Source organism: Mesocricetus auratus, unplaced genomic scaffold (assembly GCF_017639785.1).
Source record: "Mesocricetus auratus isolate SY011 unplaced genomic scaffold, BCM_Maur_2.0 Super-Scaffold_100030, whole genome shotgun sequence".
Classification (NCBI taxonomy): Eukaryota; Metazoa; Chordata; class Mammalia; order Rodentia; family Cricetidae; genus Mesocricetus; species Mesocricetus auratus.
The window spans coordinates 4,590,913-4,616,728 of record NW_024429211.1 but is presented as its reverse complement, the minus strand read 5'-3'; the positions used below and the strand labels follow the sequence as shown (position 1 = coordinate 4,616,728).

The window sequence follows — 25,816 nt, the reverse complement described above, 5'->3', positions numbered from 1 at the left end:
GGAGGGTGGAAGGGGAGTGCGGGAGGAGGGGAGGGAGAGGCAACTGGGATTGACATGTAAAACAAGCTATTTAAAATTAAAAAAAATCCTACACAAAAGAGAAAAGATAAAGAAAGGAGATTATAAAAAAAAGAAGAGAAAGTGGGAAGCACCCTTGAACAAATTGGTACAGGAGACCACTTCCTGAACGTAAGTTCAGTAGCACAGACAGAAAGATCAACAATTAATAAATGGGACCTCCTGAAACTGAGAAGCTTCTGTAAGGCAAAGGACACAGTCAGCAAGACAAAAAGGCAACTCACAGATTGGGAAAAGATATTCACTAGCCCCACATCTGATGGAGAGCTGATCTTCAAAATTTACAAAGAACTCAAGAAGCAAGTCTCCAAAACACCAAAGGATCCAATCAAAAAACAGGGTACAGAACTAAATAGGGAATTCTCAATAGAGGAGACTAAAATGGCTGAGAGACACTTGAGAAAGTGCTCAACATCCCTAGTCATCCAGGAAATGCAAATCAAAACAACTCTGAGATACCATCTCACTCCTGTCAGAATGGCTAAAATCAAAAACTCCAAGGACAGTTTGTGCTGGAGAGGATATGGACTTGTACTGCCACTTTGGAAATCAGTATGGAGATTCATCAGGAAGATGGGAATCAGTCTACCACAAGATCCAGCAATTCCACTCTTAGGCATATACCCAAAAGATGTCCATTCATACAATAAGGATGTCTGTTCTACTACATTCATAGCAGCATTAATTTACAATAGCCACAACCTGGAAGCAACCTAGATGCCCCTCAACTGAAGAGTGGATAGAGAAAAATGTGGTACATTTACACAATGGAGTACTATTCAGTGGAAAAAAAACAATGGAATCTTGAAATTCGCAGGCAAATGGAAGGCACTAGAAGGAACCATATTGAGTGAGGTAACCCAGTCACACAAAGAGAAACATGGTATGTACTCACTCATTTATGGATTTTAGACATGAATCAGGGGAATGCCAGCATATAATCTCACTGCCAGAGATTCTAGGAAACAGGATCTTCATCCAGCAACTGATGAAAGCAGAGGCAGATACCCACAAACACTGAACTGAACTCCTAGAATCCAGTGTCAGTAAGAGAGAACTGATGGATAAAGGAGTTAAGAATGGGATAGTTTAACCCACAGAAACAGTTGACCTGAACAACGGGGAGCTCTTGGACTCCAGATTGATAGCTGTGTAGAAAGCATAGGACTGACCCAGACCCCCTAATTTGGGTATCAGTGAGGAGGCCTAGGTAACCTATGGGTAGTATTTATCCCTGGCATACAAATAGACTTTGAGTGCCCATGCCACAATATGGAGGCTCTCTCAGCCAGGACTCTTGGGGAAGGGCCTAGGCCCTGCCCTGGATGAAATGACAGTTACTGGAGATACACCATGTAGTGCCTCACCCTCCTTAGGGACTGGACTGGAGATTGGGTGGGGGACTGGGGGACCCAGTGGGAAGGGCAGGGGGAGAGGGTAGGGAGAGGGAGCTGAGACTGACATGTGAAACAAGATTGTTTCTAACCTAAATTAAAAAATAATAATTAAAAAACAGTATTACTATGCCAAGGCTGTGAGTAAACTGTGAATGATCAGGAGACAGGCATCTTCTACTACAGCAAGACCCTGGACTCCATGAGGATGGCTGCTGTGTATCCTGCTCGTGTTGAACATGCTTTCCTCGAGAGAGTTGTGTCTTTAATGCACATAAGACTTTATGATATTTCAATTCTTAAAGAATAGAATAGCAGTTGCAAAGGGCTGGGATAGGAAAGGGAACAGAAAGTTGCTATTCCACATGAGTAAAGCCTAGGTTGTATAAGTCCTAAAGACCTGCTGCACAGCACTGAGGAAGATTGACCACCCTGTCATGTACACTTCAGATTTTCTTAAGATGGTAGATATCACAATAAATGTTCTTGCTGGATGGAGCTAAAAGAAAAAAAAAGAAAGGCATTTTCTATAAGAGCATGAGAAGTGCACAGCAACCTGGAATTCCCTTGATGGTTTCTGTGTATGAACTCTGTACATTAGCACTACACTAGGACAAGTTTCTCTACTTAGTTTCCTTTTCATTAAACATATTTAGGTACAGGTATCCATTTAACACATGTCAGCACTCATAAAGACTTCAATTTATGGTATCTCATCAAAACATAAAAGTTTTTTCATTGTCATTCATATGCTTCTCAATAATTCTGTATATATGGTGTGCATGTTATTAGCTTTACACTAAAAAGTAACTGAGTACATCTCCTAGATCTCTAAGGTGTCTGGGCAACTCCTTATCATTCTGTGATCTCATTGGAGTGTTCTCTGGAGGCATGGATCTTTCTCATGGGAGTGTTCTCAGGAGTCATTGATCTGAGTGACGTGTTTCATGGAAGTCGGTATTGTATCATTTTGCAACCTATAAGATGTCTGAGTGCAATGTGCTCCTCAATAAATAAAAATGTTTTAAAAAACACTGGCAGTCATTCTTACCATGTTGGGTGTCAAAAGCTGCTCTTGCTCATCATCAAAAACGTACAATATACTCCATCTGTTACCATGATAGTAAGATGTTTGCGCTCTCTTACAGCAATGGAATACACAGATTAACATTCCTCCTGTATCAGATATGAATCATAGACAAGCTCCTAGTGCTAGAGAAAATATTGTAAGGCTTAGAAATCAGAATACCAAACATACAGGATGTACAGAAACAGGATGCTAGTGCAAAACCTACAGAGGAACCAAATTTTTACCCTTAAAATGTCTAACAGATGAACCTGTATTTGTAGGTCAATGGATTATTACCTCTGAGAACTTAGAGCCTTTGGAAAATTTAGTTCAGGAACAGCTAAATGCTGGACAAACAGAAGAATGAAATAGTCCATGGAATTCACCTCTATTTGTTATCCAAATGAAGACTTGGAATTGGAAGTTGGTTACGTATCTGAAAGCTATCAACCAGGTAATTCTGCCTATGATCTCTCGACATCCTGGTTGCAACTACTTTCTCTAATACCTAAAGATTGTCCAAAGGTTGTTATAGATTGAAAAGATAGCTTCTTCGTTATACCATTACAAGAGAAACACAGAGAAAATTTGCCTTCACAGTACCTACATATAACAATTCTCAACCAATAGAAAGATTTCAGAGGAAGATGGTGCCACAAGGAATGTTAAATAGCCAGGCTTTCTGCCAGTATTTTGTGCAAAACCCTTTGGAAACCATTCATAACTATTTTCATAATCACTAGTATATAATATTATAGATGATATATTGCTGTCTAATTCAAATATAGGTACTTGGGAAAAGATGTTTGAAGCAGTAAAGTAAATTTTGCCTCACTGGGGATTAAAAATTGCTCCAGAAAATAATATAAAGAAGAAATTGCATTTTTTGTTTTGGATATGAAATAGACTCACAGAAAATTAGACCGCAGAAAGCACAGATCAGAAGAGATTGTTATGAGACTCTTAATGATATTCAAAAACTACTGGAAGAAATATCTCAACAAGAGATAATTATTGGAGTAGAATTAAATGATTTAAAACACCTGAAAATGGCCTTAAAAGGAGTCAAAGACCTAAATAGTTGATGAATCGTATCTGCTGATGCTGAAAAAAATTTGAATGGGTAGAAGCACATTTGCTCCATTTGGATCCATAACTAGACTGCATTCTGGTTATTTTACCATCTAGATAATAGGAATATTATTACACAGGGAGTACATCATACTAGAATGGTTATTCCTGCCACATAAACAGAATAAAAAATTGAAAACATGTATAGCCAGTATCTGTGATTTGATATTAAAAGATTTGTGAAAGCTTAGTCAACTGATTGGAAGAGACCCAGCAGTAATAATTGTATCTTTAACTAATGAGGAAATTTCTTCCTAATGTAAGGATAATGAATATAGGCTAACGGCTTGCAGTAACTTTTTGTGAATGATTAGTAACAATTTTCCCAAGCAGAGAGAATCAAATTCATAAAGAATTGTTATTTGTATTCTTCTGCATATTTTGAGAAAAACACATATGTCTGTAGTTCTTTCATTCTACACTTAAGCAAAATATCAGGTAGGACATATTTTATTATTTATTATTTATTTTAATTTTAAATGGCTTGTTTTACATGTCAATCCAAGTTCCCTGTCCCTCCCCTCCTCCCACCCTATTGCCAATTCCTTCCACATAGGGGATATCTACAGTCTATCATTTCATTCAGGGTAGGGTCCAGGCACTTCCCTAAGAGTTCAGGCAGAGAGAGCACACGATGTCTGTTAGTATTTGAGGGATAAACACTGATCCACTGCTCAGTACCCCATAGGTAGCCAGGCCTCCTCATTGACTCTCACTTTTAGGGGGTCTGGATTGATCCCATGCTGGCCTCCCAGCTGTCGGCCCAAGAGCTCTCCCCTGTTCGGATCAGCTGCCTCTGCTGGTTTTGCCAGCCCATTCTTTGCCAATTTGCTCTTTGCTCCTTTCTCTCTGTTGCTGGGTTCCTTGGGTTCTGTTCAGTATTTAACTGTGGGTGTTAGCCTCTGCTTCCATCAGTCACTGGATGAAGGCTCCAGTATGGTTATAGACATCAAGTTCACTATCAGGAATAGGCATTCGAGGTGGTCTCTACACTATTGCTTAGCTTGCCAATTGGTGTCATCCGTTTAGATCACTAGAGGTCACAATGTTGCCTGATCTGTCTTCTAACCTATGATTCCCTCTTCCCCCTTTCCTACCCCCCCAGTCAACCTTCCTGTTCCTCTACATCCTACTCCCTCTTCCTCTTCTCCCCCTCTCTATTTTCCAGGTCCCCCTACCCCCGACCTCCCCACTCCTCGCCATCTTCCCCATCTGTTCAGAGGATCTTGCCTCATTTATCTTCTCTTGGGTACCATGTATATCTTTTAGGTTATTTCCTGTTTCCCAGACTCTGTCAGTGGAAGTGCAGATTGGTACTCTCCTGATCCATATTTAAAATCCATATATGAGTGAGTACATACCATGTTTGTCTTTTTGTGACTGGGTTACCTCACTCAAGATGGTTTCTTCCAGTGCTATCCATTTACCTGCGAATTTCAAGATTCCATTGTTTTTTTCTGCTGAGTAATACTCCATTGTGTAAATGTACCACCGTACCACTTTTTCTCTATCCACTGGTCAGTTGAGGGGCATCTAGGTTACTTCCATGTTCTGGCTATTACAAATAATGCTGCTATGAACATAGTGGAGCAGATGCCCTTGTTGTATGAATTTGCCTCCTTTGGATATATGCCTAAGAGTGGAATTGCTGGTTCTTGTTGTAGATTGATTCCCATTTTCCTGAGGAATCTCAATACTGCTTTCCAAAGTGGCTGTATGAGTTGGCACACACACCAGCAGTGGAGGAGTGTTCTCCTCTCTCCACATCCTCTCCAGCATAAATTGTCTTCGTTGTTTTTGATTTTAGCCACTCTGACAGGAGTAAGATTGTATCTCAGAGTTGTTTTGATTTGCATTTCCCTGATGGCTAAGGATGTTGAGCACTTTCTTAAATGTGTCTTGGCCATTTTAGCTTCCTCTATTGAGAATTTTCTGTTTAGTTCTGTACCCTACCTTTTGATTGGATCCTTGGGTGTTTTGGAGACTTGCTTCTTGAGTTCTTTGTGAATTTTGGAGATTAGCCCTCTGTCAGATGTGGGGTCAGTGAATATCTTTTACCATTCTGTGGACTGCCTTTCTGTCTTGTTGACTGTGTCCTTTGCCTTACAGAAGCTTTTTAGTTTCATGAGGTCCCATTTGTTAATTGCCGATCTCAGTGTCTGTGCAACTGGTGTTATATTCATGAAGTGGTCGCCTGTACCAACTCATTGAAGAGTATCTCCCACTTTCTCTTCTTAGAGTTTCAGTGTGGCTGGATTTATGTTGAGATCTTTGATCCATTTGGACTTAAGTTTTGTACAAGCGATAAACATGGATCTATCTGCAGTCTTTTGCATACCAGTACCCAGTTATGCCAGCACCATTTGTTGAAGATGCTTTCTTTTATCCATTGTATAGTTTTAGCTACTTTGTCAAAAATCAAGTGTTCATAGATGTGTGGGTTAAAATCAGGATTTTCAATTTGGTTCCATTCGTCTACCTGCTTATTTTTGTGCCAATACCAAGCTGTTTTCAGGACTATAGCTCTATAATAGAGTGTGAAATCAAGTATGGTGATGCCTCCTGAAGTTCCTTTATTGTATAGGGTTGTTTTGGCTATCCTGGGCCTTTTGTTTTTCCATTTAAAGTTGATTAATGTTCTTTCCAGGTCCTTGAAGAATTGTGATGGAATTTTGATAGGGATTGCATTGAATCAGTAGACTGCTTTTGGCAAGATTGCCATTTTTATTATGTTGATCCTACCAATCCAAGAGCATGGGAGATCTTTCCATTTTCTGGTATCCTCTTTAATTTCTTTCTTTAAAGACTTAAAATTCTTGATATACAGGTCTTTCATTTCCTTGGTTAACATTATCCCCAGATATTTGATGCTGTTTATGGCTATTGTAAAGCATGAGGTTTCTCTGATTTCTTTCTCAGTCACTTCATCTTCTGTATATAATAGGGCCACTTAATTTTTGAGCTTACCTTGTATCCTACCACATTGCTGAAGGTGTTTATCAGCTCTAGGTGTTCCCTTGCAGCGTTTTTCGGGTCACTTATGTAAACTATCATATCATCTGCAAATAGTGAAATTTTGACTTCTTCTTTTCCAATTTTTATCCCCTTTATCTCCTTTTGTTGTCTTATTGCTGTATCTAGCACCTCAAGTACAATATTGAAGAGATATGGAGAGAGTGGACAGCCTTGTCTTGTTCCTGATTTTAGAGGAATTGCTTTGAGTTTCTCTTCGTTTAGTTTGATGTTAGCTGTTGGTTTACTCTATATTGCTTTTATTATATTCAGGCATGTTCCTTTTATCCCTGATCTCTCTAGGACCTTTATCATGAAGGGGTGCTGGATTTTGTCAAAGGCTTTTTAAGCATCTAGTCAGATGATCGTGTGGTTTTTCTTTCTCAGTTCTTTTATATGGTGGATTGCCTTGATAGATTTTCTAATGTTGAACCATCCCTACATTTTATAAATCAGAAATTATAAGTAAAATAGTTCAAAGCCCTTATACCAGTGTACAAAATGCAGAGTTGTACGTCATTCTCATGGTACATAAAGACTTTACGGAGCCTCTCAAAATAGTTATGGATTCTCAGTATGCAGAGAGTTGTCTTACACATTGAGACTGCAGACTGCAGAATTTGTTCATGGTGGTATAGAATTAATCTCATTGCTTTTACAATTACAGGAAACCATCAGAAATAGGTCTCATCTAAGATACATATATATATATGACACATCAGCCATATACTCTAGCACAAGGAAATGATTTTATCGATCTTTTATTAATAGGAAGTGTGTTGCAAGCTTCAGACTTTCATAAGGAAAACCATGTTAACACAAAGGTTTAAAGAAGGAATTTTCAACTACTTAGTAACAAGTCAAGGAAATTGTAAGAAACTGTCCCTCCTGTTTATTCTAAAATCAAATTACATTACCAGCAGACAGTAATCCCAAAGTTATTTGTGGAAATGAAATTTGGCATATGTACTTTTCACTTTCTAGAATTTGTCAGTTTGAAATACATACACCATATCATACAAAAATTCTCAGGCTTCCAATGGATTACAGCCATCATCTCTGAAAAGGCTGATTCTGTAATTACTCAACTCTTTGTGTTGGTGGCTCCACAAATAAAAGCAGACAATGCTCCAGCGTATGTCTCCAGCAAAATGGAATATTTTTCAAATATTATAATATAAAATTGTAACTAGTATACCTCAAATCTCACAGGACAAGCAGTGGTTGAGAGATCTAACTGAACCTTAAAAGAAAGGCTTCATAAACATCCAGGGTTTACCACGACCCCAAACACAGAGATTACATAATGCTTATTAACTTTGAACTTTCTTAATTCTAATGAAAGTAAAAACTGCTGCAGAAAGACACTGCACTACAGAGAAAACTTCTGACCTGAACCATCAGTGTATTTCAAGATGTTATGACCTTAGTCTGGAAACCAGGATACGTGTTACTTTGGGGAAATGGTATTGCCTTTTTTTCCATAGGGGAAGAAAAACTTTCATTTCCATCATATTAATCAAAATTCGATCCAAACAGAAGAAACCAGAGGAGGAGGTTTCTTCAGTGTCATCTTCTACTATGATTAACGAGACTTCAAAAAAGTAAGATATGTGTTTTGTTTATCATCTTTACATGAAACCTCAGCTCCAAACAGTGAAAAAATACTGAGCGTATGGATACCTGAAGGAGAATGATTAGCTATTCTGAGGACCATCAAACAAATAATAATTCAGTGTGTGGTATCAAAGTCTAAACCTCTTTAAATTGTTTTTTAATAATATCCATTACTGTTTGCTTCTTTATATTATTTATACCCCATTCATTTAACTGAATCTGGCTTTGGAGTTGGACTGGCTACCCTAGTCTTAATCCAAGCATATTGTTAAAAAATGAAATTCAGAATTTCTGTATTATGCCAAAGAGCCATTGATACAAATCAAAAGATAAGAAAATTAGAGATTTTCATCTATGTATACTCACTTCCTTTTCTGATAGTCTAAACTCCTCCATGTTTACTATCATCCTTATTGTTGCCTTTCCCCATATGAATACATTTAAAAATTGAAAATTCCTTTGTTACCATTAATGTTTGAGTTTTCTGTAGAACAAGGAATTACCTAACAGCAATCTTCAACAGCTTCTGGAAGAGATTGGGGCCCCACTTCATGGACACCATCTGATTCATCTTGATGCATCTGAACTGCCCCATATCAATGAGGGTTCATGAACAGAAAATTCAATTTATTATTTTGGTTATGCAAAAGACTCACAGAAAATTAGACCGCAGAAAGTGCAGATCAGAAGAGATTGTTATGAGACTCTTAATGATCTTCAAAAACTACTATGAGAAATCTCTCAACAAGAGATAATTATTGGAGTAGAAGTGCATGATTTAAAACACCTGAAAGTCACCTTAAAAAGAGACAAAGACCAAAATATTTGACGAATCTTATCAGCTGATGCTATAAAAAATTCGAATGGGTAGAAAAGAGAATACTAGAAGCACATTTGCACCATCTGGATCCAAAACAAGACTGCATTCTGGATATTTTACCATCTACAGAATAGGAATTTTAATACACAGGGAGTACATCATACTAGAATGTGTATTCCTGACACATAAACAGAATAAAAAATTGAAAACATACTTAGAAAAGATCTCTGATTTGATATTAAAAGTTTATTCAAGGCTTAGTCAACTGATTGGAAGAGACCAAGTGGTTATTGTTGTACCTTTAACTAATGAGGAAATTTCTTCCTAATGGAAGGATAATGAATATAGGCTAAGAGCTTGCAGTAACTTTTTGTGAATGATTAGTAACAATTTTCCCAAAACTGAGAGAATCAAATTCATAAAGAATTGTTATTTAATTCTTCTGAATATTTTGAGAAAAATGCCTATGTCTAGAGTTTATTCATTCTACATTGATGGAAAAAATCAGGTAAGGCATTTTTTAAATCATGAAATATAAGTAAAGTAGTTCAAAGTGCTTACACGTCTGTACAAAGGGCAGAGTTGTACATCATTCTCATGGTACATACTTTACAGAGCCTCTCAATATAGGTATGGATTCTCAGTTTGCAGACAGTTGTCTTAGACATTGAGACTGCAGAATTTGATCATAACTCTACAGAATTAACCTCATTGATTTTAAAATTACTGGAAACCATATATATATATATATATATATATATATATATATATATATATATATGAAAACTCAGCCATGTACTCTAGCACAAAGAAATGATGTGATCAATCTTTCATTAGTGAGACTTTCATAGGAATCCCCATATTAACAGCAAAGGGTTAAAGAAGGATTTTTCTACCACTTGGTAACAAGATAAGGAAATAGTAAGAAATTTTCCCACCTGTTTATTCTACAATCAAAATCCATTACTAGCAGGCAGTAATCACAAAGTGGTTTGCAGAAATGAAATTTGGAAGATGGATTTTTCACTTTCTAGAATTTGGATGTTTGAAATATGTACACCATACCATAAACACTTTCTCAGGCTTCCAATGGGTTATGGCCATCAGCTCAGAAAAGGCTGTTTCTGTTGCTACACAACTCTTTCAGTAGGTGGCTGTTATGTATATAACTTCACAAATAAAGCTGACAATGCTCCATAACTAGTATACCTCAAATCTCACAGGTCAAGCAGTGCTTGAAAGATCTAACTGAACTTTAAAAGAAATGCTTCATAACCATCCAGGGTTTACAAAGACCCCATACACACAGATTACATAATGCTTTATTATGTTGACCTTTCTTAATGCTAATGAAAGTAAAAAGTCTGCAGAAAGACACTGGACTACAGAGAAAACTTCTGAATGGACTTACCAGTGTAGTTCAAGGTTGCTATGATCTCAGTCTGGAAAACAGGATATGTGTAACTTTGGGGAAACATTTTCCCTTTGTTTCCACAGGAGAAGAAAAACTTTGGATACCATCATAGTAATCAAGAGTCGATCGAAACAGAAGGACCCACAGGAGGAGCTTTCTACAAGGTCATATTCTACTATGGATAAGGAGACCTCAAAAAAGAAAGAGAAGTCTTCTGTTTATTGTCTTTACAGGAAACCTCAGCTTCAATGAAAAAATACTGGACATATGGATACCTGAAGAAGAATGGTTAGCTATTCTGAGGACCATCAAACAAATAATAATTCAGCTTGTGGTATAAAAGACAACTTCTCATTAAATTGTTTTTATAATATCCATTTCTTTTTGTTTCTTTATATTTTTATACCCCATTCATTTAAAAGAAGCTGGGTTTGGAGTTGGATTGGCTCTCCTACTCTAAATCCAAGCATATTGTTAATATAAAATTCAGATTTTCCGTATTATACCCAAGAGCCATTGATACAAGACAAAAGATAAGAAAATTAGGCATGTATGTTGTTTACACTGACTTCCTTTTCTGAATGTCTTATCTCCTCCAAGTTTACTCTCTTCTTTATTGTTGCCTTTCCCCATTTCAATAAATTTAAAAGTTGACAATTCCTTTGTTAACATTTATGTTTGAGTTTGGCATAAATAAAGGAATTTACTAAGAGCAATCTTCAAATGATTTCGCAACAGAATGGGGTCCTCATTCATGGACTCCATCTGATTCATCTTGATGCATCTCAACTGCCCCACATCAATGACTCCACATGAAAAGTACCATCCTGAAACTATCTTGGGACTGCATCACTTGATAACTCCAGAACATGGACCTGGTTCAGAGCTCTTTCTACAATCTTGCCAGAGCTTTGGACAAGAGCTTCAATCAGCACTAAAATTCCAGTCAAGAAATTCAATCAAGCATCTCCTGCCAAACTGAGAATTTCTAACCTACTTAAGATTTTTGTTACACTAATGTTTTTCTTCCCACATTCACCAATGAGATTGTCATCATCTAAATTTTGCAGGAAGTAAATGTGAGAATTCCACATCCATTTTTCCTCTTGTTGACATTGCAGGGTAGTTTACACCTGTCAGTGTTAGTTTTCAGTTATTTTAAGGTTGGGATTTGAAAGAAGTCATCAGACTTGGGTATCTCTTAAAGATAAGCTTTGGTTTAAATGGGAGAGATGTTTGAGATGCTTTGTACATTGACAGAAGTTAGTGTAGTTGTATGCTTAAATATCTTCTTTAGAACAAAAGAGGAATTTTAGAAGAGATATTAGGACTGTACCACTAACCACGCCCAGCTAAGGTGTAGCTAGAAGCACATTCAGAAATGGTAATAAAAGGAAGTTTACTGTTCTGCTAACCACACCCACTTTGGTAGTCGAATGTACGGAGGTGGTAATAAAAGTTGATACAAGAGAGATGATTGCTCCCTTTCAGGCTTCTAGTCCTATAGCAAAAGCTGCTGATTCACCTTGGTTGCAAGTTTTCTCTTGTAAGTACTTGCCACAATAAATCCTTACCTATACCCTCATCAAGTGTGCTGTTTATCTTTACAATAATCTGTCATCCTTCCAATGGGGAAAGTACTTGTCAAAATCTGGAAATCTGCTCTCTTTGACTTTGAAATGGATGGCAAGGACTGTGAAGCTGTCTTGTTGATCAGGTTAAGATCAGACTTACTGACCCACATATAGAAGGTCTCTTTCCTGGCAAAATATATACATATTGAAAAGTTATCAATGTTCAATTTGCCAGAATTAATTATACAAAAGAAAAATTCCCTGCAGTTTTGATGGGCTCAATTTATTAACTGAAGTCTGCTTTACATGAAAATTGGATAAAAAACTGAGAAAAACACATCAAAAATGAGAAAAGTCATCCTCTGTAAATTTTAAAAGGCATTGCATCTTTTGGATTTTATGAAAATATATTTAAAATGATATGCTTACTATATTTTTCTTCCTCCTCCTCCTGATCTCCCCTGTTTACATCCAAATCTCCCACACATAACCACTGAATTTGTCCTGTGCTTCAGATTCCAGTATGGATTTTGCATTTGTCAGGTAACAGTCAAAACTTTGTAGAATCATGCAGTGTGTAATCAAATGCCATCACTTCATGGGTTTGTATATGATAAGTAATGCCTACAGTAATATCAGAAGCATTTTAAGAGCAGGCCTTTTGTTGTGTTTTTCTCTCTGGATGAGGTCTTTCTATGCTAAAATACCACATTTAATACTCCTCTGAATTTCCAAAAGTTCACTTGAGGTTCTCCCTAAGTAGAAAACGTTATTTTTATTAATGTGTCTGATCATGGGACCCCTGAGGTTAACCTTATATTCCTACTTTGTAAAAAGTAAAGTAAAAGATTATCACATGTTTTAAATGCTTAAATACAAGTTTTGAATGCTTTCCCAGATAAACAAGCAAAGAAATCAGTTATTGAAAACTCTGAGAGTACATTGTCAGGTATCACAACTAGATCAATCAGAAAAAAAGGAATAATAATGTGTATTCTCCATTCTCCTGGGCTATTCATAGGGAATGGTCCCCCTTGTATTTCTCAGAATTCTGTAGCAGCAAAAGATGCTAGGAAATGGGCTTATGATGAGTTTTAAGGATAATGAGGTAAGAAAACAAGAGAGGAATTGAGATATAAGAAGTCTAACTTACCTTAGAGCAGAAACTTGAGACTGAGGTGGTTAAAGGAGACTTTACAATGCCTTTCACACAACTGGGATCTTTTCTTTGAAAAAGCACAGAGGGATCTAGGCAATTTGGTCACCTTTTAGGTGACTTGAAAATGGAATTCCATGGTATGTGAACTTGAATAAAAATGGGCTGACGTGGGATAAACGTGATCCATATTTCACGAATCAGAACCTGAGTGCCTAGACAGGAAAATCATAGCAAATATGTCCTTGGACCTCTGAAGTATTATATCCTGAGGTTTGAAATTACCAGTCATAGAAAAGAGGTACCTACACAACAAAATAAGATTCAATGCTTACCTCCTCCAGCCAGGAGGGGAAAAGTCCAATGCAACTTCAAAGTGCAAGAAAATAGGAATGAAATTATGTCATGGATGGAATTGTATCCTGACTGCTAAGTCTAGCATGAACTGGTAGAGAAAGCAGTTCTCAAACACAGACAGGTTACGACATCTATACCAAAGATGCAAGTTTTGAATTCTTCTATACCTGGATGTAAGATCATAATGAGAATGTCTTCAGAGAAAGGATCTCAGGTGTTCATTTTGATATTTATGACATTATTAAGATAATTCTGGAAAGGCAAAACTTCTTTGGAAAGTACAATCATGAGTTTTATTCCTTGAGGTGGTGCTGAAATCTTACACAGCAAAGGTGTTTCAGATGCCCTTCCAAACATAGATGTTTTCCAATTTAACAGTGGCACTTGTAAATGAGATGGTAAACTTTTTTTCTCTGAAAGAAAGGCATTTTCTATAAGAACTTGAGGAGCACACTGCATCCTTGAATTTAATTGATGGTTTCTGTGTGAGAACTGTGTATTTTACCACTATTCTAGGACAAGTTTCTTTATTCAGTTTCCTTTTCTTTAAACATTTTTAGGTACAGGTATCCATTCAACACATGTCAACACTCCTCAAGACTTCATTTTATAGTATCTCAGTGAAACTTAAAAAATGTTGTTTGATCTTCATTTGGATGGATCTCAATGATTCTGAATATAGGGTTTGCGTTTCATAGGTGTCACACTTGCGAAACTGAGTGTATCTGCTTCCATGTATAAGGCCTGTTTGAAACTACCTATCTCTCTGTTTGCCATGGGAGTGTTCTGCAGATGCATGGATCTGAGTGTAGTGCTTTGTACAAGTCAGAGTTGTATCTATTTGCAAACTATATTATGTGTGATTGCTGTGTTTTCTTCATTAAGTACACATGTTGCAAAATACCTGAAGTGCAAACATCCTAAATTGGGTGTCAAAAACTTACTACTGTTGTGACATAGACTTTACCATGTTAGGTTTTGATGAAGTTGCCATGCCCACTGTCTGATCACACCATTATCTCTAGCAGAATAATTAGGGTCAATTGCCAATGAATGGGAGAGTTGAGGAAATGAAAACTGTCTGGGGCCCCAAGGTAAATTTAATCCTTTAGTTGATTCAACCTTGCCTTCTGTGCCTTCACTCCTAGAATCCTACCATGTAATATTGGGAAAACATGATACACAGCTACTGAAATTATTTCAGGTTCTGATCTTTGCCATGTTCCTGACAAGGTCCAAGACTGTCATCTGCTGTTTATTGCATAGCATTAACATATTACCATCTGAAAATTACTTCAACTCACCAGAGCAGGATGCTTAACCTCAAGGTTCTTTATTTCCCATGGACCTCCTTCTTAGTATTCTTGTTCAAGTTTTCTGGTCATTCATTATCATAAAAGCCAGGGAATCCTTTATATATATACCATGCACCCGATGTGTGATGAGCTGGTCTTCAGATGATATTGAGTCTGTGTATTTGAGGGTGCAATGGATGTGCATTACATGATGCACCCTCTTGCATGGCCTATTATTTTTGATACATGGGTGACAGAAAAATTCCTTAATCCCAAGGGATGGAAAGGCATCTGATTTGGTCCTGCTCTCAGTGCCCATTACAGCATTAGGTCATTGGGAGTCTCCTAATATCTTCGGATTCCACAGAAAAGTAGCTTATTGATCCCCCTGGTATCCAGGGCATTCAGAGTGGTCATTCCTGTGGCCAATCTTTGCAAACACTGAGCATGTCACCATCCTGACATAGTGAGGCCCAGAGTTATTACCCTTGCTGGAACAATCAGAATGGGAGTCACATAGACACACCAATGCAGTAAAGTCATGATCATATTGTGCAATCACTGATCTGTGCAATGCAGAATGCATAAACCTCTTGACCTGAAACTTGTGCTGTCCTCCCCCGTGCAGTTGGTGCTCCATTTCTCATATCTAAGGATTTTTTAAGTCTCCAAGATAGGCAGATTGAATGTTGATCCTAGAATCTGGAGCTTAGGTACCAGTTTTTTTAATAGGAAGGCAGCACATGAATGCTGTACTGCGAATGTTATTAAATGACTCAGAAGGTCAGCTGTATTAGTAGGTGAAGGCACAGGACCCAGAGAGAGCCTGGACCTTGGGATTTTCTTTCCACTTCTCTAAAAGTCTCATCTCTGTGGCACCAAGTTGACAACCAGGATCACTGAAAGAGGGCAGATAAGATGGGACATGTGTTTCTTGCTTGTTCCTGGCAACCTAGACATGTGTAGAGTTTTACAACAAGTGGCTTATGACACAAAGCTCAGTGCTCTGCTGAGGAAGTGCAACTTGACCTCACAGGATTCTCCAGACCAGGAAACACTGTTAAGGTAATGAGGGCCTGTGTATTGGACTATGAGAAATATCAGAGGAGACTAGGCCCCCATTTCTTTCCTATCCTTTAAAATTATTTTTATTTCATCACCTCTCTGTGTGACATTGGTTTGTCATCAAAGACCCATGTTCTCAGAATGCATAGATGTACTTGAAATTGGTACATAAAAAGTTCAACATAACTCATGGCAAAGATAGTTTAGAGGGTAAGATTTTGGGAAATTCAGACGAATTGTCAGTTTGCTTAATTCTCCTTCATGGAATAAAACAGAATCAGTTCTCTTGGAATCGGAAGCATTCTTTCCAAGTTGGGTGTCAAAGGCTACTCTTCTGACGTGGATCCCATAATCAGAAAAATATGATATTCTCCATATGTTGACGTGATAGTAGTGTATTGGTGCTTTCTGGTCAGTCTGAAGACATGGCTTGATTTGGTGACTGGATGGTACATGACTATGACCCTCCTGATGTGTTTAGTTAATTGAAGAGAAAAGCAATAATTCTAACACAAAATAACTTATCTTCCATTGCTGGTAATTGGGAACAGGATGAAGGTACTGCAACCTCTGAAATTCTTGGTAATGGCGGCAGGGAATACTACAATCCTTTTCTCCTTTCCCCAATATAGGAATGTCACAATGCTGTGCCCCGGTAATGCTCAGTGATAAAATCACTGATTCCCCATCTTTGAATTCATTCTTTCAAACCCTCATAAAATCAATGAAATAAAAGCAAGGGTGAATGTACATATTTGTATAGTGTAACAGAAAGTGATTCATCATATGATACTACATGATAGTCACATTAAAATTGTTTTCCCTCAAAATATGGGAGATAAAGCAGTATGCATTGTTTTCTGTCATCCTGGAAAAGGGAGCAGTAGTAGCCATATTCGGGAAACATCACTGTTGTTAAGGGAACATCCCACCTGGCCCTCACATTGTCATTTTTATGCGTTGCTCACCATCCTTAGAGACTTATTGTCATCATAGATAAAGAAAGCCTCTCTCTTATCTCCTGTCTCTTTCCAATGATACAGGAAAGCTGGAATAGCTAGTCTCTTTGACTTTGAAATGGATGGTCGGGACTCTAAAGTTTTCTTATTGCTCATATTCTGACCAGAGTTACTGAACCACAATCAGAATGAACATATGGTCTTCTGCCTCTTAAAGCACATTTGAGATGAAAACTTATTAATTTCAAAATTGCAGCTTTAGTGATCAAAATGAGAAAAACCACAGAGCTTTGAACGATGATAAAATATTTTTAAAAACACATAAAAACTGGCAAAGATGGTCTTCTAATTAATTTTAAGAGACATTCCAGCATTTGGATTTCATGATAATATATTCATTATGAGATTTTTCTACATTGGTCATTCTCCTCATTCTGATCTCCCCTATGTTTTCCTCTTCATCTCCCTAAGAGAAGCACTGAGTTGTCCTGTGTCTATCAATGCAGTATGGCATTTTTATTTTGTCAAGTAACATGTGAACTATATAGAATCATGCAGTGCATATCCAAGTGCCATCAGGTAATGGATATTTATGAAACATGCAATGTCAACAGGAATATCAGAACTGTTTTCAAAGCAGGCCTTGTGGTTTGTGTGTTTCTGTTCCCTGTAGTTGAGGGACTGCATAGTGGACATGCATGAGCGCCATATTTGGAAGTTTGGAGTATGTCACCCTCCTGACACTGGGAGAATATGAAGTTTTTGCCCCAGCACTAACAATCAGCATGAGTTCTAGATAGACACCCAAAGCCAGGAATTTAAAAGTAACATTTACCTATCACTGAGCTGAGCATGGCACAGGACCTACACATCTGACCTAATCTAGGTGTCCCATTTCCCAGAACAGTCACAGCTATGATTTCCCAGACCTATGAATTGGAATCCTACAATAAAAAATAGTATGAATTACCATCTTCTCATGGGAGGCTTAAGGAATTACCAAAAGGAAAGGAGAGCCCAAGTTCTATGCCTTAAATGTCCTTGGATTCCTAGAAGTTTATGCTTTCTACTATTGAAGGCAGAAATCCAACAACATCCAAGGTAGTTAACCTGAATTTTCACCTTACCTGAATGTGAAATGATTGGGCCACACAATCAGTATTCTTGATCACTGTAATCCAGGAGAGAAGAGATGGAAATGTGCATAGTGCTGATACATGGCAGATTTGACATACATAGATTGTCCCAACAAGTCCTTCTGAGGGAAGCTCAGTGCTCTCCTAAAGAAGAGCATCTGCACCTCACAGGATTGCCCAGACAAGGAAACACTGCTAGGTGAATGAGGGCCTGTGCACTGGCTTATCAGAACTGCTTGAGTATACTAGGCCCTCATTTCTCCCCAGTCTTATAGCCTGGGTCTCATCATAATCCTATTGAAAATGATTTTTATGTGTTTATCGATCTGCATGACATTGTTATGTCATCATAGACCCGTGTCCTCAGAAGGCATAAATATATATGATAGTGGGTCAAAAACAGTGCTGCTTACCACGATGACAAAGACAATCTAGAAGGATGATCTCTGCAATATTCAGTCAAATTGTCAGCCAGCACTAGGCTGCTGCAAGGGATCAAGCATATAAACAATTCTCTTAGGCAAGGAAAATTTTGTGCCACCAAAATAACAGGTCAGTGTCAGAGGAATGAAATGCCCAATTTCAGAACACCCAAACTCTCTAGCAAGTTAGTTTTTGGCAATTTGTAATAAAACTGTGAAAAAGATAATGAAAAATTATAGTGTTGGATACCTGTTTGCTACCCCTAGTCAAGTTTTACACTTCAACTGTGCCACCCTCAAGCTCACTGCCGACATTCATAGCATCAGCTGACATAATATTGGGAAGGCATATTAAGAGTCTGGTGAAAACATTTTAGCTTCTGTTCAGGCACTGCGTCTTAAAAGATCCATGATCATTCATCTCCAGTTCTTTGCACAGCTCTATCCCATTTTTTTCTGAAATCATTGCCTAATCAACATTGTAAGATGTGAACCATCAAGGTTTTTGTTGCAAAAGTATCAACTACTTAGGATACCTACACCTGTACTCTTGGCCCATTCCTTATTGCATATGCATCTGAAGCCTTGTTGCTTGGAATGTCATTCATGTGGTTGAAATTCCATGAAACTCATGAGTGAAGATTTCGTCTCCACATGATAATGAGCCTGTGCATCTAGGCAAAGAGGGGAATGCGTGGATAATTGTATCCTGTCAAGTTGCCTCATATGGACTGATGCATGCATGTCAGGACAAGTTCACTAATTCTAACAAAAGGAAAAGATATCTGAGTTTGCCTGACTGATACATACATTTGAGCATGAGGAAACTGTGAGTCTCCATTTGCATTATGAACCTAAGAAAAGTAACTCAGTGATCTCCCTGCCATTGAGAGCCTGCATAGTGGAAATTCATGAGCAAAATGTTTGCAATTTTGGAGCATAGCTATATCCTGACAAAGTGGAAAAATGAAATTTTTATTCAGGAAGTAATAATAACCATGAGAGCTAGATAGACACCCCAAGCCAGGAATTTCAAGGTAATATTTGCCTAACACTGAGCTGTGCAAGGCACAGTGCCTGTACATCCTGAACCAGTCCTTGTGACCCATTTACATGAACAGTCACTGCTCTATTTCCAAATACCTACGATTTGCAAATATATAAGTAAAGATAGTTTGAAGTGCCATACTTTTCACATGTGAATTGGCCTAGGGGATACCAAAAAGGAAGGGAGAGCACATTTTCTGTGCTGCAAGTGTCAATGAATTCCTAGAAGAACGTGCCATTAAATATTTGTAGGCAGATATAAAAAAGAGTCCTAGGCAATTAACATGAACTTTCTCTTACCTGAAGGTGAAATGACAGGGGCACCAAGTCTGCATCCTGGATCAGTGAAATGCAGAATAGAAGAGATGGACATTAACAGATTTCTGATGCCAGCCAGCCTTATAATACATAGAGTACCAAAAAAGTGCATCCTTTGGCAGGACTCATGTTCCCTGAGAGAAGAGCACCCGGACTTCACAGGGTTCCCTAGACAGGAAAACACTGCTGGGTGAATGAGGGCCTGTGCACTGGCCTGTGAGAATGGCCTGAGGTGACTAGGCCACAATTACTCCCCTGTCCTTTAGCCTGGGCCTCAGCGGAACCCCAGTGAACATGAATTTTATGTCATCCCTGTTGGGGAAGTCCTGTGCATTTGTCAATAAAGCACTGTCTGGCCAATAGGGAATCTAGATAGGAGGGACTAGGAGTCCAGAAGTACTCTGGGTAGGAGAAATATAAGGAGAGTCAAGATGTGACGCCATGGAGTAGGAAGCCCGGAAAATTCTCCGACAAGAGACATACTTAGACTAACAGTTATGGGGTAATTACTTAAGTCAGAGCTAGCCAGTAAGAAACAAACAAGGCCAACAGCTTCATAATTAATATAGCCTCCTGTGTGTTTATTTGGGACTGATGCGGCTCTAGAACCAGGCTGGCTGTAAGGCTTCTCTCAAAGAAAAAGGCTTCTCTTTACATAATGGTTGTCAGAAGTGGGATTGAGTTTCCATGCAAAATAACAAAAGCTTTAAAGGAATTTTAGAAACAGAAGAATGTAGAGAAGCACAGGTTTTTGATAGCAGCATTTTTCTCAGGTGTTTTGCTAGCGACAAGCCGAGATTCACGTGGCTCGCTTACCGGAGTCTTCCTGACTTGGCATAAAAAGAAAAAAAACAGCAAGGTTGTTTTAAGAGACTCTGCTAATGATTAAAAGGTGTGTATGTACAGCTGGAAGTGGCAGCTTTTGCTGGATGTCAGCATGGACTGAGGCGGCAAGCTGGAATTATGCTTATGCATGCCATCTTGGAAACGGCAGTTTAAAACAGCCGCAGTTTTACAAATAGGACATGTGGCCAGAAAAATGTAAACATTTACAGTAAAGTCAGACTTGGATGAAGAAAAACCTCTAAAGGTTTAGAGTGTGTTTAAAAATATATGTGAGATTGAGGGAGAAAATGAAACGACAAAGTGGTAAATAAATAGAAAAGCCGGCTTTGTGGTGGTGCACGCCAGTAGGATTTACTCCAGAGGCAGAGGCAGAGGCAGAGGCAGAGGCAGGCTGATTTCCAAAGAGAAATCCTGTCTCAAAGAAAAATGAATAAAAGTAAAATAAATAAAGTAATAATAGATAAATAAATAAGCCACGTAAAGATGGAAAATACACAGAGTCTGGATACTGTATGTTCTTGTGTTTTTCAGTTTTTTCATTGCTAAGGAAGGAACAACTACTAAAGCACCCTTGATTATAAATGCTGCTGAATTAATTCAACTTATATCTTTTAAAAATGCCTTGACTTCAAAATTTAAGTATAAGGATGTGTTACTTGGAAAAGGAGATTTTGCTTATGTTTCTACAGAAAATGAAAGCTGAGGATTCCTTCCAGGCTTTTGTGGTTTGATGAACCAAGACCCCCGGAAGCGGTGGACCAGGTGTTCGAACAATTGAAACAGCTAAGATAACGCAGCTTTACAGACCCTAAATCTAAGGACTTATACAGGTTTCTGAGTTTTGTCATGATCCCCATGGTATGAACAGCGCCCCCTTCCAGCACGAAGCAGTTTGGAATGAGCGACATCCTAATTCCTATCTTGTTTATAAACCTTTGTTTTCATTTAAATGGGATTGTTTATAATTGGTTAATGATCACAACCAATCTCTTCTTTAAGAAAAAAGGGGATTATCGTATGGAAATGATTACTTTTTATTGGTATGGTTTTTCAGTTATTGATACAAATTCAAGGTCAATTTTGTGATGTGTATATTTCTCCTCTTGATTAAATATTGTACTTATACTGATCTTTTAAAATGTAATGCATAATTAAATACAGATTATAGTTACTTATAATAGTCAGAATTTATAGTTAGGTAAGTTAGGTTTTCTAGATATACAGAAATATATTTGAGATAGATAAACAGTCTTCAAACCTCTCAAAGTCCTTCAGAAAATGGCATTTAAAATGTTTTAGGGTATTTCTTGACAATGAGAAATGTCTGCTTCTGGCAACACCAATTATGTCTGAGAGGAAGATGGGCATCGAAGAAACTCATTATGGAGTTTGCTTTCAACATGGCAAGATTAGCCATTTGGGCAAGAAACTGCTCTTGCCTAGACTGTGACTGTTGCTGTATAAACTGGACATGCAGGACCCACAGGAAAGTAACTGCTGAACTCAGTCTTACAGGGTTCCTGCTTCATGGAAGAGTCTACCAGACTTTCTGCAGGACACAGAAAAATGACTGACAGACTGCCAATGAAGATGGACAGTTTAGAATTTCCTGCTTTGCTGAGAAGTGTTCCAGACACATTGTGGCCTATGGGCTGAAGATGGATGCCCCAATGTTACAGAGGAACTTCGGGTGATTGCCCAGGCAGTAAGATATCTCTGTCAATCCTAGTGTTTATATATTATCCTTCTGTGGTCTTTGATGGAGTAGAAGACAGATAGTTATAATTATAGTTTTCCTTAGTTATGATAAAAGATAAGCTACATATAGGACTTTGGACTCACAAAGATGGGATGGATGGTATTTCCTTTAAATCTTGCTAAAATATTGTAACTATGTTCTTATTTGATAACTGTTCTCTTATGTACAATTTGACTGTGTTAAAGGTAAGACCTTTCTTTTTGTTTAAATGGAAAATAGGAGATGATGGGGAAGTCTTGTGTCATTAAAGCACTGTTGAGCCAATAGGAATCGAGATAGGTGGGACTAGGAGTCCATGAGGACTCTGGGAAGGAGAAACACAAGAGAGTTCGAGATGTAACACCATGGGGTAGGAGGCCCAGAAATTTCTCTGGTAAGAGACATACTTAGATTAACATTATGGGGTAATTACCTAAGTCAGAGCTAGCCAGTAAGAAACAAGCAAGGCCAACAGCGTCATAATTAATATAGCCTCCTGTGTGTTAATTTGGGACTGATGCAGCTCTAGAACCAGGCTGGCGGGAAAGCTTCTCTCAAGTAAATTCTTCTCTTTACATAATGGTTGTCAGAAGCGGGATTGAATTTCCAGGCAAAAATAACAAAAGCTTTAAAGGAATTTTAGAAACAGAAGAATGGAGAGAAGCACAGATTTTTGATAGCAGCATTTTTCTCAGGTGCCTTGCTAATGACAAACGGAGAATCATGTGGCTCGCTTACCAGCAAGCTCTACACAAATGGTCAGCGGGAATTAGGCTCCTGCAGGAGATCAAGCAGAATCAGTTGTCTTAGTCAAGAAAAATTGGGGAGTTCTAATGTTGCATGCCAGTATCAGTAGAATAGCAATGCCCAGTTTTGGAATGCCCAAACTATGGATTAAGATTATTGGGTCATTGATAATCAGTGCTTTAGTGTAGATAATGATAAATTGCAAATGTGGTTATCTGTTTGCCACCCCTAGCCATGTTTAAGCCATCATTGGTTTCATCCTCATTCTCAGTGTCAGCGTTAATTGCATGAGGTGACAGACCAGTGGAAATCCATATTATAAGCCTAGTGAAAATATTTTACCATCTGTGTCTTACAAGTTCCAAGAAATCACATCTGATCTTCACAGTGCTATCCTGTTTCCCTCTGACACCCATGACTACTCAGCATTGTAGGATGAATAACCTCCAGTTCCTTAATTGCCAAAGCACCACATGTAGAGTATGCCTTCAACAGTTATCTTGGCCAACTTCTTATCACATGAAAGATGGGGGTATTTATAGCTTGGGTTGTCATTCATGTGTTTGAAATTTCATGCCACATATGTGTGGTGAGTGGGTATCCATATGATGCTGAGCCTGTGCATCTAGGAGAAGAAAGGAATGCCTGGCCAGTTGCACCCTGTTGAATTGCCGCATGTGGGATGATTCCTGCATGGCAGGACAAGTTCCCTAATCCTAACAAAAAGAAAAGGTATCTCAGTTTGTCTTACTGATGTGTGAATACATTCTGGAACAGTGAGAACATAAAGTTCTTGCCAAGGCAGTAACAATCAGTATGGAAGGTATTGGAAAAATACATTCACCTATCAATGAGCTGTGTAATTACAATGGACTGAAAGTCCTGACCCATTTCTTGTGTTGCACCTGTTCGAAAATTCACAGCTCAGTTACCTAATACCAACTAATTGGAATTCTAAAAGACAAGGCATTGTTAATTACCATCTGTTTATCACGGTTTAGTCAGACTCATACTCCCCTAAAGAAGCCTTTAGCCTGGGCCTCAGCAGCCCCAACCACAGCATGATATTTATGTCATCACCTCTCTTCATGACGTTAGTTTGTCATCATAGACCCGTGTCCTCATAAGGCATAGCTATACCTGCTAGTGGGACACAAACAGTGCTGATTACCAGGATGATGAAATTCATCTATCTACAAGGTAGGTCTCGGCAAGCTTCACACAAATGGTCAGCAGGCATTAGACTCCTGCAGGGTATCAAGTAGAATCAGTTGTCTCAGTCAAGGAAAATATTATGGTTCCAAATTTGCAAGTCAGTGTCAGCAGAACTGCATATCTCAGGTTTGGAATCCCAAAAATATAGATTATGGTGATTGGGTGAATTGATAATCAGTGATTTGCGGTAGATAATGATAAATTGCATATACAGTTATGTGTTTGCACACATAGCCATGTTTATCCCTTCACAGTTTTCATCCTCATCCGCACTTCCAGCATTTATTGCATGAGGTGACACACCATAGGGATGGCATATTATAGCCCTGGTGTAAACATTTTACCATCTGATCATTCACTGTGTCTTACAAGGTCCAAGATATCTCAACTGCTCTATTTCACTCTGACATCACTGACTACTCACAATTTTAGGATGCATAACTTCAAGTTTCTTAACTGCACAAGCACCATATGCAGAGGAACCCTTCACCTGTTCTCTTGGCCAATTCCTCATCATATGAAGGAAGGGGGCCTTTATAGCTTAGAATGTCATTCATGTGTCTGAAATGTCATGCGAATTATGTCTGGTGAGTGGGTATCAACATGATGCTGAGCCTGTTCATGTAGGCCAAGAATGGAATCCCTAGCCAGTTGCAAACTGTCAAACTGCTTCATGTGGCCTGATGCCTGCATATCAGGACAAGTTCACTAATCCTAACAAAAAGAAATGGTATCTGAGTCAAACTTAATGATGTGTTCATTAGCCTGCTAGTAAACTGTGAGTCTCTGTCTCCATTTTGACCCTCAGAATGGTAACCTAGTGATCTCCCTGCAGTCCGTTGCCTTCACTCTTGACAATCCTGTGCAGAATCTATGCAATATTGGAGCATGAATACATCCTGCCACAGTAAGTACATGAAGCTCTTGCCAAGGCAGTAACAATCAGTATGGAAAGTATTAGAAATATACTTTCACCTATCAATGAGCTGTGCAAGGAAAATGGACTGACATTCTTCACCCATTTCTTGTGTCCTATCTCTTTGAAAAATCACAGCTCAGTTAAACTAGACCTACTACTGAAATTCTAAATAACGCAGAATCTTTAATTTCCATCTTTTTTTCATGGCCTTAGTCAGATTGGATTCCAAAGAGGCAGAGAGAGGCCAGGTTCTCTGGATTAATTTCACTGGATTCCTAGAAGGTCTTGTTTTCTAAATTTGAAGGAGGATATCAAAAGGTGACCTAGGTACTTAAGCTGATATTTCGACGAAAGTGAAGGTGAAATGATTGAGCCACCAAGTGTGCATCCTCGTTCACGTAAATGCAGAAGTGAAGAGATGGAAAAGAGCTGTTTGCTGATGCTGGCAAGCTTGACATACATAGATTTCGCCAAAAAGTGCCTTCCT

At 38.3% G+C, this 25,816-nt stretch overlaps 1 long non-coding RNA gene and 3 other non-coding genes across 24 annotated transcripts in view; all 4 read right to left on the bottom strand.

Moving 5' to 3' along the window:
• Positions 1-20,244, bottom strand: part of LOC106022184 — a 202,162-nt gene extending 181,918 nt beyond the window's left edge. For 18 of the 21 annotated variants that reach the window (XR_005871919.1, XR_005871906.1, XR_005871902.1 and 15 more), the window contains exon 1: positions 10,533-20,243. This is a non-coding gene — a long non-coding RNA (uncharacterized LOC106022184). Of the gene's footprint in view, positions 1-10,532 lie in introns of all 21 variants that reach the window. The other 3 variants (XR_005871914.1, XR_005871913.1, XR_005871903.1) reach the window with 3 other exon arrangements.
• On the bottom strand, positions 16,917-16,982 carry LOC121135046. The gene has a single exon (XR_005872238.1). It is a non-coding gene; the product is annotated as a small nucleolar RNA SNORD109A (small nucleolar RNA).
• On the bottom strand, positions 18,356-18,434 carry LOC121134842. The gene has a single exon (XR_005872051.1). It is a non-coding gene; the product is annotated as a small nucleolar RNA SNORD115 (small nucleolar RNA).
• A 3,987-nt stretch (positions 20,245-24,231) lies between the features above and the next one.
• Positions 24,232-24,310, bottom strand: LOC121134856. The gene has a single exon (XR_005872065.1). It is a non-coding gene; the product is annotated as a small nucleolar RNA SNORD115 (small nucleolar RNA).
• Positions 24,311-25,816: the final 1,506 nt, after the last annotated feature.